At 42.1% G+C, this 13,673-nt stretch overlaps 1 long non-coding RNA gene across 8 annotated transcripts in view; it reads left to right on the top strand.

The window, feature by feature from the left end:
* Positions 1-1,512: 1,512 nt before the first annotated feature.
* Positions 1,513-13,673, top strand: part of LOC309330806 — a 62,093-nt gene continuing 49,932 nt past the window's right edge. For 2 of the 8 annotated variants that reach the window (XR_014151588.1, XR_014151589.1), the window contains exons 1-2: positions 2,777-2,989; positions 6,690-6,767. This is a non-coding gene — a long non-coding RNA (uncharacterized lncRNA). Of the gene's footprint in view, positions 2,401-2,773; positions 2,990-6,689; positions 6,768-13,673 lie in introns of those variants that run through there. The other 6 variants (XR_014151591.1, XR_014151592.1, XR_014151586.1 and 3 more) reach the window with 5 other exon arrangements.

Raw genomic sequence — 13,673 nt, 5'->3', positions numbered from 1 at the left:
TATGTGCAAGAAGGAGATTCACAGCAATATCTCCCCCAGAAAAGCAATAGTATCTTAAAAGGGCAAACCTGCTTTTGTCGACCAAAATGTAGCAATTCCAGCTCCCCCCACCCTTTTAAAGCTGTACCCTGGTCATGTCTCTTAGCACATAGTCTTTCATCTGAAAGCAAAGTGATAAGAAGATAAGAGCTGACCAAAGGTCAAATAAGTCTAGCATTTTGTTGTGACGAATGGTCAGCCAGAGGCTTCTGTGAAGCCTACAATCAGGGCATGACACCCAGGAAAGCAGGAGTGATTCACATTCTCGACATGTGGAACACCACATCATCAGAGTCTACCATGTGTATCAATTTGCACCAAACTGTGTATAGAAGGAGAGCCTATCTGCAACACTGTTGGAGCACTGGTGTCATTTTCACATCAAAACTTTTCAATGATGGGAGTTATAATTTAATGAAACAGATCTCCCAACTTTTGTGGTCTTGACTGTAGCGCTTCTGGCTCATGAGATTTCTTGGAACTTGAAATCAGCAGAATCCTGAACCACCTCACTTTCCTTGTAAATGAGAGTGCACTGGACAAAAAGACAAAAGTACATGATATCAGAGAGCTGACTCAGTTCCTGGAATCCTCGGGGACAGAAATGCTGATAAAGTGAGAGACAACCCTTTATGTGCTGAACCCAAACAACATTTGTCTGAAAACAAGGACTGTAGCAAGGATGCAATCTACTACAAGATTGCTGACGAGGACACCCTTAGAAGGCAAGAGATGGAATTGAACATATTTTACCAAGTTTGGCTACAACTATAGAGTAAAGGAAATTGTGAAAGAGAAAAGGAGGTTCCAATTTTGTTATTTGCCATTGGTGCCGGAAACTGGAAGGGAATTTTATTAAAAGTAGACATTCTTAGGCTGTGTCTGCATCTTTAAATGCAGGTGCTGTGGAAGTACTACTTGATGCAGGTGCAAAACCCAACTCCTCCCAATGGTGACATTCCTTTAAATAAAAAAGCGATCAATGTTTCATTATGCACATTGGCTAAACCTAGACACACACCAGTGCTGATTTGGATTTGTAGAAATTTACAAATGTAGATGTGAGCTTGGATTGATTTCCCCAGGCTCCAGTCATTGCTTTGATGCTGGGAAGCAGTGCTTGGACAGATTATCCAAAATTTGTGAGGTTTACAAATGGAACCCCTGCAGAAGAAAAAAAAAGTATTGTTCTGTGCGAGTAAAGACATCACAGACTGTGACATCCTCCAAAAATGATGGTGACTTTTCAAAAAACCTATTCAGTGCTATAAATACATCATAAATAGAGGTCATTAAATGACAGGGAACAAGAGCTTTCCAATGTAAACAAATAAATTCTGCATTGTACTGCCCTCTCTGGCCTTATAAAACCAAGTTGAGCCGAGGAGTTGCAGTACATTGCATGACAATAGAACATAATAGAAACGATGCTGAGGGGGCGGGCTTTGTCATTGCTGTTCCAAAACTTTAAATGACACAAATGTGAAATTATAAGTCTGTCCATACTTGCCCTATGATTTACTCCCTGCTGTTATTTGATGCTGCAGAATTGCAAAAGACTGGAAAATATTATGATTTAATAGGAAAAATTTGGAGTAAATTTGGAAGAAGGAAAAGAAAAAGAAAAGAATCCTGGAATGGCGGGCACTATTACAAACTGAAAACACAGCTTGACTCTGGAACTTTCTTGTTAAGTTTATAGTTTAGTGCTAATGGGTTCGGCAAACAAACACTTGTGTTTATTGTGACAGAATGAACAGAATGTACTATGGGGACAGCATGATTCACATTTCCATAGGAGGCTTGCTGACTGAATTAAATATTGTGCCCCTCTGCTGTGGTTTGTTGAACATGCTGTGTTTGTCGACATGCTGCAGCCTTGTTCCATGAAAAGCTGATATCTGAGGTCGATAAAATATATCCTTTTATATTTTGGACACTCTGTCTGAGGTCTTCCTAGTAAATCAGCCTTGCTGTGGGTCTGTCTATTAAGTGGCTTTATTGTCTCTGGCTGCTTGTTTGATATTTATTTATACATTATCAACATTTTTATTTGTTAATTCGACTCATAAATGTTTATTTGTCCCCCACTTCCCACCAATGGGAACCCAAAGCAGTTACTATGATACAAAAACAAATACAAAGGCAAACAATTAAAAATGCTATCTGCTGACAATCAGCCCATAAATTAAATCATAGAATCATAGAGCCCAGATTGATCTTAGTCTGGACCCCCAGGTTCTGAAATGAGGGGAAAGACAGATTGGTGGCTATGGTGACTAGGCCTTTGCTAAATTGCCACAGTGGGCCATATTCTGAAGAAGGTATGGATTTGCCGCTCTGGGCCCAGAGTATACACTGGTAAGACCCCAGGACAGGTGGGGGAAACCTTTGGTCCTCCAGATGTTGCTGAATTACAACTCCTACCAGCTCCAGCAACCACACCTGCCCTAGGTAAAGCGCTGCCAAACTTTTTGGGCCAATGGGCACATTCAGAATTGTGAGAAAGTTCCATCTGCCATGGAGGCCTGTAAAACAGGCCAGGCCACTGCAAACGAGCTGAGCAGGAAGAGCAAACATTTTCTTTTGGATTGTGGATTTTTGAGGGGATATTCACTGAGTTCACATCCACACCATACATTAAAAGCAGTCTTATACTGTTAAGTATAGTAATTTAATTCACTGACATGGTAAATGCTTGCGTGCATTATTACCATCTGTTTAAATGTGATCAGTTGGGGTAATCGAATTCTAGAGAGTTCTCTGGTAGTTCTCATGTGATTGGCTACTGTTGGTCACATGGAAGGTGTCTAGTAAAGGAGAGGCTTCGTTTTATGTGGAGCAAAATGACTGTGTTTTAGAATCCACCTGTGAATGTTGTTAAATTGGATAGATCGTTGGAGTGCTTCTTCTCTGCTTTGAAAGAAAGAGAGCAAAGCTGCAGCAGAAGGTAAAAGTGGAAATCTCTCAGGGGAGCTGCAAGGTATGGCCTAATTGAGATATAGAAAGCTGAGTCCTGAGCTCTGGAAAGAGAGGAAAATGCAGTTGTTTGGCAGTTAGAAGAAGAGACTGTAAACCCATGCTTGGATAAGAATGTGACTGTAAATATTATGATTTAATTCATCTATAAGTTTATGCAAGTAAGGTTTTTGAAAGTTAAGTCTGGATATTGGTTTAATTTCCAAAGAAGGGTGTCAGCCATATACAGTGGTATCTCGGGTTACATACGCTTCAGGTTACATACGCTTCAGATTACAGACTCCGCTAACCCAGAAATATTACCTTGGGTTAAGAACATTGCTTCAGGATGAGAACAGAAATCGTGCTCCGGCGGCGCAGCAGCAGCAGGAGGCCCCATCAGCTAAAGTGGTGCTTCAGGTTAAGAACAGTTTCAGGTTACGTACGGACCTCCGGAACAAATTAAGTACTTAACCCGAGGTACCACTGTACACGATTTGAGCTTCTTAGCTGTGACATTTTGCCACCCTTTCTTCAACATTTCCCGCTTTAACAGGCATAGCTTAACTGTAGTTTGTTAAGCATGGAGGGAACAAACCACAGTTCCCAGGATATTTGGGGGCTGTCTAAGTGGTATGAAAGTGCTTTTATGTATGGTGTGGATGTGACCTGTGACTTTTTGTTATGTACCAGCAGGCGCACTGTTGCCTCTGGATGCCATCATGGCAGCTCCAGCCCCAGGAGCACATCCCTAAGACAAAGGGAAGCTGTTTTGGGGACAGTAAACAGAAGTAGCATGATGAACTTTCGGCCTTGTGACCAGTCATTTACCAACAGAGAACCAAATTTTGGTTGTAAACAAATGAGAAATGAAGGGAACCAATTAGCAAGCAGGAAAAGCTTTCTGGGATGTTGGGGAGCTGAGAGAGGTCTCAGACCATTCTTCTCTAGGCTCCATATTAGCATCATCTCTATTTCACACAAACAGCTCCCCCCCCCCCGTCTTTTTTGTGTCTTTTCTCTGGAATGCACACAGTAAGAAGAAAATGTTCCTTTTGGATTGCATTCTTGATGCTTGTCAAAACTTTGCCTTGAGACAGGCTTTACTGCGTTGAGTTTTCCACATACATTTTGTACAGTTTTTTTAAAAAAACTTGTTTCAGGAAATTTTATTTCTACCTTAGCAAAAAAAAAATTCTTGTGATTTTTACAGAGAGCTAGATTTTCCCTGATGTTCATGATATGGACAGCTTTGAATAGATTTAATTTTTTTCAGATTTCTTTTCTTCTTCCTCATTACATTTTATATATTCCTGGGAGGGGTTCAGGCTGCACTATTTTATTTTGGAACATTTTTGTTTAGTGTTTCCTTGAACTAATTTTCTACTTAGATGTTCCTCAGTGGATCTTATATCCTGGACACCAAATTGTTCTCTGCTAAGGGGGGAAGTAAATGAGCATCTAACACCACAGGAGCCTGTTCCCTGAAATTCCACTCTGGAACTGGCAGCTAGTGTTCTTCTTTTTAATATGCTATAAGGTTAGGACAGCTAGGAATGTAGTTAGAGGCTAGTGGAGCTTAGGCAGGCCTGTTTAGGGTTCAGAAATTGTAGTTAATTGTAGTTAATTAATTGTTATTAATTTTAATCTTACATACCAATCCATGCACATAATAGCAAGGATTAAAACTAGATGTTTTAACAAAGTTGATTTTTCCATGTAACCATTGTATCCTAATACCCACACATATATTGTGCTTTGATTTTTCATTTAATATTGTTTGTGGCTTATGTGTACATCTTCCACACTCTGAAATTAAATCAAAACGGCAGTGCCAGCAAGTCCAGCTGTGTAGGCTCAGCATTCCCATCTGTGTCGCTCCTGGGCCAAGATCTATCTGGGGGCTCAGTGAGGGCATTTTGTCCAGGACAGCCTCAAGCCTAGACATAGTCCTGCTGCAACTTAACATGCTGGCTAGTTTTAACTGAACACTAGCATCAGGGCAATAAAATAGGAAATAAGAAAATAGAAAATAGAAAATAAGGAAGTAATCCTTGCAGTTAACTTTCTGGCATTCATATATGCCTTTTCCTCTTGAACAACCTAGTGAAAAATATCAATGGTTTTATCTGTTTTAAGGAACATGTGTGTGTGTAGAGCAATCCTTATAGAAACCAGCATATCCAGAGATCTTAACAAAATTTTGTTTCAGGTAGCAAACTAGCTGCTGTGCGTTTGCTTTTGAGTGCTTCTCTCTGAGGAAGGAGGGGCATTCCTTCTGTAGCTTGAAACATGCTATCCTGTGTCACGCAAGCTGTTTGCGTTATAGATGCAAACATTCCAGTGTAAGCTAAGCTTATCTTGTGTCTTTTCCACTGAGACTTGTGGGTTTAGTTTTCTTGAGTAGTCTGCCTGAACATTGTCCAGTAAGACTTCATCTTAATTGATTAGGACTTGGAACGTACTTTCTTGGACAAATTGCATTCTGATGAATAGTGCACTCTCCCTCACAGCTGGGCTGCCAGAAAGCCAAGATATTATTTTCTGTCTAGCAACCATCCCAAAGCGACCCTTAGGTAAAGTTCAGAATCCAATTTCATTTTTTAATTCATTTAATTCAATCCCATACATTTCAACATTAAGCGACTGGAATATGATTGGCTCCAAAAGTTTTACCTTGAAAAATTTCGCTGTGATGTATTCCATCTTCACCTACAAAATGTCCTATCGTAGAAACCATTCACTATAACTACAAAGTATGATGTGGAGGCTGAGGAATGTTTCTTTCCCTTAGGTAGGGAAACACTGCCATCCTAACTTCAAGAGAATAAACACTGGATTGTCTGAATTAATTTTATAAGATTGCGCCAAAAGCCTAAGACCAAGCAGAGGAATGATTATGTGACTTTTCTCAAATGCCTCAAAGGATACTGCTTTTCCATATTCCGTTCTCCTTTGACCTGCAGTGGGTCATGGAAAAAGTGAAGTATCTGTTGAATGCCCATATGTAGTGTTGCAGCATTCCATTCTTAATCTGACCTCAGAGCAAGCAAGGAGGACTATATTTCAAGCATACTGGTCCTAGTCCAACCAAGGTTAGCAGTGACCAGTCCTATTTCTTATTGAGGTAATAAACCAGTGTCTTGGCTGTGCCACTCCAAACTGCAGAGGAGAACTCACATGATTGAGTACCTTTGCTGCACCTAGAAAATTAGATGCCAGAGCAAAAAATTGTAGGCTACCCTGACATATGTTTAGGGAGTGTGTGTGTGTGTGTGTGTGTGTGTGTGTGTGAGAGAGAGAGAGAGAGAGAGAGAGAGATAAGGATAAGCTTCTTCTTCAATAAGAACTTACCCCAAGGGACAAGCTTAAGCACCAGTTGCCTGTTTGTTTCCCCCATTTAAAAAAAAATCAGCAGTCTTGATCAACTGCAAGTCAGAGACAAAGAATAAGAGAGTGTGTGTATGCTTAGGTATTTCTCCTCTAGCTAGCCATTTTGCTCCAAATAACCCAGTTCCAGCTGATTTTTGTGTCTGTGGGTAGAAGAATATGGCTACCTGGCTAAACAACTCTGCTATTTACATTAGACCTGTAAAACTTGCAACTCAGTAAGCCACATCATGCAACCCACAAGCTACATATTGTGTGCTTGACAGCTCTTCCTTCTTGTTCCTTCCTTTTTGTCATTCCAGGCAGACTGCAGAAACAGATTAATTTATTGAGCCCCCTTCTGGGCTACCACGCTTGACAGGTGTACATCAATTTGTCTGGTGAGCCATCAATTAAATTATATTGAATGTAATATGTGTTTGATATTTATAAAATGTGGATGACCTGTTACTGTTGTGAACAACTTTGAACTAAGCTTTGTTACTTGAAAAGTGGCACACAAATATTAAATAAAACAAAACGGTGCTTAACATATACAGTCATTTAACTTGAGATGAAAGGAGCCTCCTGTTTTGCCAGACATTATTGACTTACTTCTTTTCTACTTATGATTCACTTTCTCCTGGCCTCATGGAAACTGCTTATACATGAGCTGCTCACACATGGTTGCGAGATCTTCCTTTGTGACCCCAAGATTCCGCTGGGGGCTGGTTGTGTGTGTCTTTCCTACAAAATTGGAATACAAAAGGAATTCCCCCTTTCCCCTTTCAATGGAGTGCTCATTCTGTGAGAAAGAGCCATGTGATTGATTCCCATGTGCAGCAGGCTGGGGGTCATCCAGGAGGTGATTGGAGATGTAGAAGCAGCAAGAAATGACATGACACTGGCTTGGGATCGAAATAGTCACAACAGTATTGATATGTAAGTTGGCTTTGGCATAGGCATTCAGTATATATCCTGAATCAGCCAACCTGGTCATTGTCTGATAACTACCTCAGTACTGATCATGGAGTTAAAGATTCAAATCAAATGGGGCAATTTCACCAGGTCGCCATTTGGGGGTGTTATATGGCCCATTAGCCCCTGTATGGGCTTTTGGACAGAACCCTACCCTTGGACCCCTTTACCAGGTACCCTGAATTTGATTCTGGATCAGGGGGTGGGGCACCCACAGCTTATACTAAGGTTCCAACTCAATACCCTTTCCCCAATAAAAGTTGTTAAAGTTGTTGTGTGCAAGGCACACCCCTCCATCCCAGACAGGGTCAATTGGTCTGCAGGCAACTTCCTCCCTGACCCCAAAATTAGACCGATAAATTCCACAGCCTGGCCATACACATGCACTGCCTACGTACCTCTTGGCAGAGCCAACCATATACAGAGTGGGAAGGTGGGACATCTGATTCCAACTGTGCCACATACTTGCAGCGCAGCTGGCTTTTATGCTATGGCAGTGGAGCTGAGTGAGGACTGGCTCCACCAGGTCTGTTGCCAGAGCACAACCCCCGCTCGAGGGCCATGACAGGCCCATTTGAATTTTTTTGGTGGACAATCCCACCAGCCACTGTGACTGGCTGAGGCTGACAGTGATGTCAGCCTTTCCTACCCCACCCCCAGCTCCCCCATGATAAGCAGTCTTTGTACAACAGAAAATAATATTTAAAGGGCACCATAAACAATCTGTAAACTGAAGTCTCTTTCATTTAAGTTGTTTTGAAGTTTGCATTTCACATTCTTTTTATTTTAAGCTTTATTGTCACTGAAGGATCCACCCAGACATACATTAATTGCCATTTTAATTTTTATGGGGAATAAGCAAATCCACACATCAATATGTCAAAAAAGTAAGAACAAAACAATCATGTGAGATGAACTTGTTAAGTTAACTAGACAAATTATAATGATAAGAAGAACTGCATAGGTCAGAGAGAGTACTATAAAACAGTACATGGAAACAACTTACAGTGCAATCCTAAACATGTCTCTTCAGAATACTGTATGTAAGTTCTGTTGAATTCAGTGGCACCTACTCACAGGTAAGTGGGGTTAAGATTGTGTCCTCAGTCATTTCCCAACTTAATTAATAGTAAAATTCTGAGATATTGTAAAGTACTAAACCACGGAATTAAAGGCCAAAACGAAAATAATTAACTGCAAGAAAATAGATCCCCTACTTAAACTTTAGATCATAGAATCATCGTAGAGTTGCAAGGGACCTTGAGAGTCATCTAACCCCCTGTAATGCAGGAATCTCAACTAGATCATACAGGACAGAAGGCTTTCCAACCTCTGCTTCATAAACTCCAAGGAAGGAGAGTCCACCACCACCTCTTGTGGGAGCTTGTTCCACTGTCTCCTTTCTGGTAATTTGAATTCAATGTTTCAGGTCCTAGCCTGTGGAGCAGGAGAAAACAATCTTGCTGCATCTTCCATGGGAAAGTGCTTTAGATATTTGAACATGGTTATCATATCTACTTTCAGTCTCCTCTTTTCTAGGCTAAGCATACCTAGTTCCCTCAATTGTTCCACATAACACCCTTTATCATCTTGGTTATCCTCCTTTTCACACATTCCAGGTTGTCAATATCCTTCTTAAATTGTGATGCTCAGAACTAGACATGATCAAGGCAGAATAGAGCGGTACTATTACTTCCCTTTATCAGGGCACTGTGATGTTGATGTTCTTAAAGAAATGGGAGTGCCTGATCACCTCATCTGTCTCCTGAGAAATCTCTATGTGGGACAAGAAGCTACAGTTAGAACTGGATATGGAACAACTGATTGGTTCAAAATTGGGAAAGGAGTACGACAAGGCTGTATATTGTCTCCCTGCTTATTTAACTTATATGCATAATTCATCATGCAAAAGGTTGGACTGGATGAATCCCAAACTGGAATTAAGATTGCCGTAAGAAATATCAATAACCTCAGATATGCAGATAACACAACCTTGTTGGCAGAAAGTGAAGAGGAATTAAAGAACCTTTTAATGAGGGTGAAAGAGGAGAGCACAAAATATGGTCTGAAGCTCAACATCAAAAAAACGAAGATGATGAACACTGGTCCCATCACCTCCTGGCAAATAGAAGGGGAAGAAATGGAGGCAGTGAGAAATTTTACTTTCTTGGGTTCCATCATCACTGCAGATGGTGACAGTAGTCACGAAATTAAAAGACGTCTGCTTCTTGGGAGAAAAGCAATGACAAACCTAGACAGCATCTTAAAAAAAGTAGAGACATCACCTTGCTGACAAAGGTCTGTATAGTTAAAGCTATGGTTTTCCCAGTAGGGATGTATGGAAGTGAGAGCTGGACCATAAAGAAGGCTGATCGCCGAAGAATTGATGTTTTTGAATTATGGTGCTGGAGGAGACTCTTGAGAGTCCCATGGACTGCAAGAAGCTCAAACCTATCCATTCTTAAGGAAATCAGTCCTGTGTGCTCACTGGAAGGACAGATCGTGAAGCTGAGGCTCCAGTACTTTGGCCACCTCATGAGAAGAGAAGACTCCCTGGAAAAGACCCTGGTGTTGGGAAAGATGGAGGGCACAAGGATAAGGGGACAACAGAGAATGAGATGGTTGGACAGTTTTCTCAAAGCTACTAAAATGAGTTTGACCAAACTGCTGGAGGCAGTGGAAGACAGGAGTGCCTGGCATGCTCTAGTCCATGGGGTCATGAAGAGTTGGACACGACTAAACAACTAAACAACAACAACAAATGATGTTGATGCAGCCTAGAATAAAATTACCTCTTTTTCCCACTGTACGACACTGTTGTTAAACAGTTCACCCTAAATGGGATAGTGTATATAAGGATTAAATGCTGTGTCAGTGTAAAGACGGTCTTTGCCCTATCCTTCCTCACATGCTGAAGTGCAGAGAGGAAAGGAGAAAAGTCATCTAAGGATAAACGTCTGGAATGAAAGATAAGGCTGAATCTTGGAATTCTCTGGTAGTCACAAACAAGCTCTTTATTTACATTGCACATCATGCAGGATAATGCAAAACAAGTGGCTTGAGGTAATTCCAAGAGAGAAACAGACAATGGAGGGGGAAATTGAATTCTGGCTGAGAAACAGAATGATTTCAAGACATGGTCTAAGTTTCCTTTCAACATACTAATCCTTGGTGTTGACAACCATGTGTTCTCAAAATGCATGAGTCTGAGACTGAAAAACGCAGCAGTTAGAATTAAGGTAATCAGGAGATACCCTCACAAGATCACATCTAAGGTTTTGAAAACATGCTGCTTGGAGGGGGGCGGCGGTATTTCACATCTGGTAGTCTCTGATACAATGTTCTTTGCATTCCTAAACTTCTCTTCTTACAACAACCATTCTTAAGCAATGAAAACTCATTTATGTGAGCCTTGAGCTGCCTAGTAATGTTGAGTTCAAAAGAGCGGAATGAGTGAGTTTGCTTGGCATCAGACTGGAAAGCAGCACTTCAAGGTGGGTGAATCAAATGGGTGTCAAGGAGCTTCAATGTCCCATCCATAGCCATTACACTAGAAAACAGATCCTGGAGAAAAGGGGCTGGGCAGTCTGTAGTACAGGGGTGGGAAGCTTGCTGGACTACAACTTCCATACAACTGACCTTGGCCATGCTGGCTGATCAGTGTTGGGAATTGGAGTGCAACAACATCTGGCGCCACAGGTTCCTCCTCCCTGCTCTAGTGAATGATGCAGGGTCACTTTGTTGAGCAGTCATTTCACCTTTATTCACCACAACCTTGCCTCTACCACAGATACCTTTGTTGTGTTTGCTGGTCTCCACTAGTTTACTTCATGAATTGTGTTGGCTGTGAGACCATATATTGTCTGTGAGTCCTGGAAGACCTGATCTCTGCCTTGCAGGCCTTTCGCCGCATGGCCTGGGAGGGTGGGGCCCTGCCTGACTCCAGCTCCAAAAGCTGAGGCTGCTGAACAGACTATTGGGATGGGGTGTTGTTTGTGGGGCAGCTGTTGCTGTTGGTTTTTGCATCTTTATTATAGATCTTGTTGTGATTTATGTGGAAATTGTTGAGTTTGATGGTGTATTTTTATGTTTTATTTATTTATTGTTTATGACTAATTTTGTTATGTTGTAGTTATGTATTTTTTCATGTCATAAGCAGTCTTGAGCCTGGTTTGAACTATGGGAAGGTGGGATATAAATAAAATTATATATGTATGTATGTTCTGTCAAATGGTGAAAAATGGTGCTGCTTAATTTATTTAAAGTCCAAATGTTTTAGGAAGGTAGGATATTTAGATCCCTAGTTTCTTCAAAGGGCTACATTTGCCAGAGTTCCCTGTGAAGAGAGTTAAATTGAGTTGTTAAATCACTCTGGGAAATGTAGCTTTGGGAGAGGAATGGGGGTCTCCTAACAACTATCAGCACCCTTGACATACGTCAGCTGCCAGAATTCTTTGGCAGAAACCATGACTGTTTAAAGTGGTAGCTTAGTGCTTTAGATGCATGGTGTTAATGTGGCCTCAGTCTCAGTATAGAAATCGTTCTTGGCTGGAATGTGAACCCAGTGGCAAAACAGCTGGGTGATGCTCATTCACAGACACGGCATCAATGATCAGAAGGGGCAAGCACCTGGACTGTGGGGAGAGCAGATACTGACAGGGGCTGCTGCTGACTGGACTACCTGAATCTAGCTATTAATGCTTGGCCTAGAATGAACTCTGGAATTAGAAAGGGCACCACTTGCTACTGCTGAAATTTCAGCACATGTAAGATGTGGCTGGCAGCATTGCCTGGTGCCCCTCAAAGGTCCCACAACTTCATTGCAAGTCTGGTTCATGCCCAGAGAATGTGGATACTACTAGGGTCTTGGCACTGGAGGACCAAGTGCTGCTGCCTGACCTTAGCCTCTGATCCCAGGCACCGTCATGGAACATAGAAAAATGCCTTATACAAAGCCAGTCCATCTAGTTCAGGATTGTCATCACTGACTGGCAGCTTCTCTCCAAGGTTCTAGGCAGGGGTCTTTCCCAGTCCTATCTGAACATGCTAGGGATTGGACCTGGGGACCTCTTCTTATACAAAGTATGTGTTCTTCCACAGACCTGTGGTCCTTCCAGATGGTAGTAGGCTGCCACTATCTGCTTGCCACCTGCTGCCATGTCACCATTGGGATTGGGCCCAGAGGTGGAGCTTAGGTAGGTGTATCTGCTTCACTTCCTCCTGTCTTCACTTCTCCTTCTGGGACCAAGCTCCACTGTGAGATGAAGGCAGGCTGCAGTGATAGCAAAGGACAAGAGGGAAAGGAGCAGCAGTTGTTATTGCTCTTTTGCAGAAGCAGCTGGATTTCCTTGTTAGGTATGTTGTGGAAGAAAGGAGGGCTGCATTTCCTTCCCTCAGTTCTTAAGGAAACCCCTTGAGGGGGTCTCTGGACAGAAGGGCCCTCAGAACCATGGGAAAGATACAGGCTCTGCATCAGGAATGGGGAGCTTGTGGCTCCTTAGATCTTGCTGGAGTACAGCCCCCATCACTCTTGATCTTTGGTCATGCTGGCTCAAATTGATGGGAGTTTGGAGACCAACAACATCTGGAGGGCCACAGTTTCCTCACCTTTTCTCTACAGTGTCAAAGTGGCAGGGCTTGGTTCCAGGACTTTGGGGGGGGGGCACTTGGACAAGATGCTCTCAGTAGGCCCTCCTCCAGCTCACTGCCCATTTGTTTACCTCTGGACCCCTCAGAGAGGACAAGGTATGCAGCGATCCCTGTGAGTTATTGTCATCCTCTTTATGCTTGCTTGAAGAATGTGGGTGACAGGGAGCAACCGCATAGAGGAGGACCAAGGGGTTCTAGGCCATTGCAAGTCAACCCTCCAGCTGGGTTGGGAGTCCTGGCAGGTGCCTGAAAATGCTGAATCCTGATGCCAGTCCTCCTGAGTAGCTTTGGTAGCCATAGCACAATAAAAAGGTTGTTGGTTCAGATGTACATTTCATATGGGGATCAAGAACACATGTGGAATGAAGTAGATGAGCTTGCACGTAACCAAACTAGTATAAAGTTGAATATCACAAGCAAACGCTGAAAGCATTAACTGATTTACCAGATAAGAAGAAGAGCTAGAATATAGTTTTTGGCAGATTACCACTAGCGTCATTGTCTTGCTGCTATAAACTGCCAAGGACGCTTCCTAATACTGTGGCCAACTGATACATATAATATCTGGTTAAAATCAACAACATCTATTGCATCTATTTGGGGGTCAGTGCCAACATTTAGTTGTTATCCCTGATGTAAAACTGCTAAACTCTTCCTCCAAAACTGTTGACAGGTCCCAA

This window comes from Podarcis erhardii (assembly GCF_964252035.2).
Source record: "Podarcis erhardii genome assembly, chromosome: 1".
NCBI classification, from domain to species: Eukaryota; Metazoa; Chordata; class Lepidosauria; order Squamata; family Lacertidae; genus Podarcis; species Podarcis erhardii.
The sequence above is the reverse complement of the archived record's forward strand: the minus strand, read 5'-3'. Positions and strand labels throughout refer to the sequence as shown.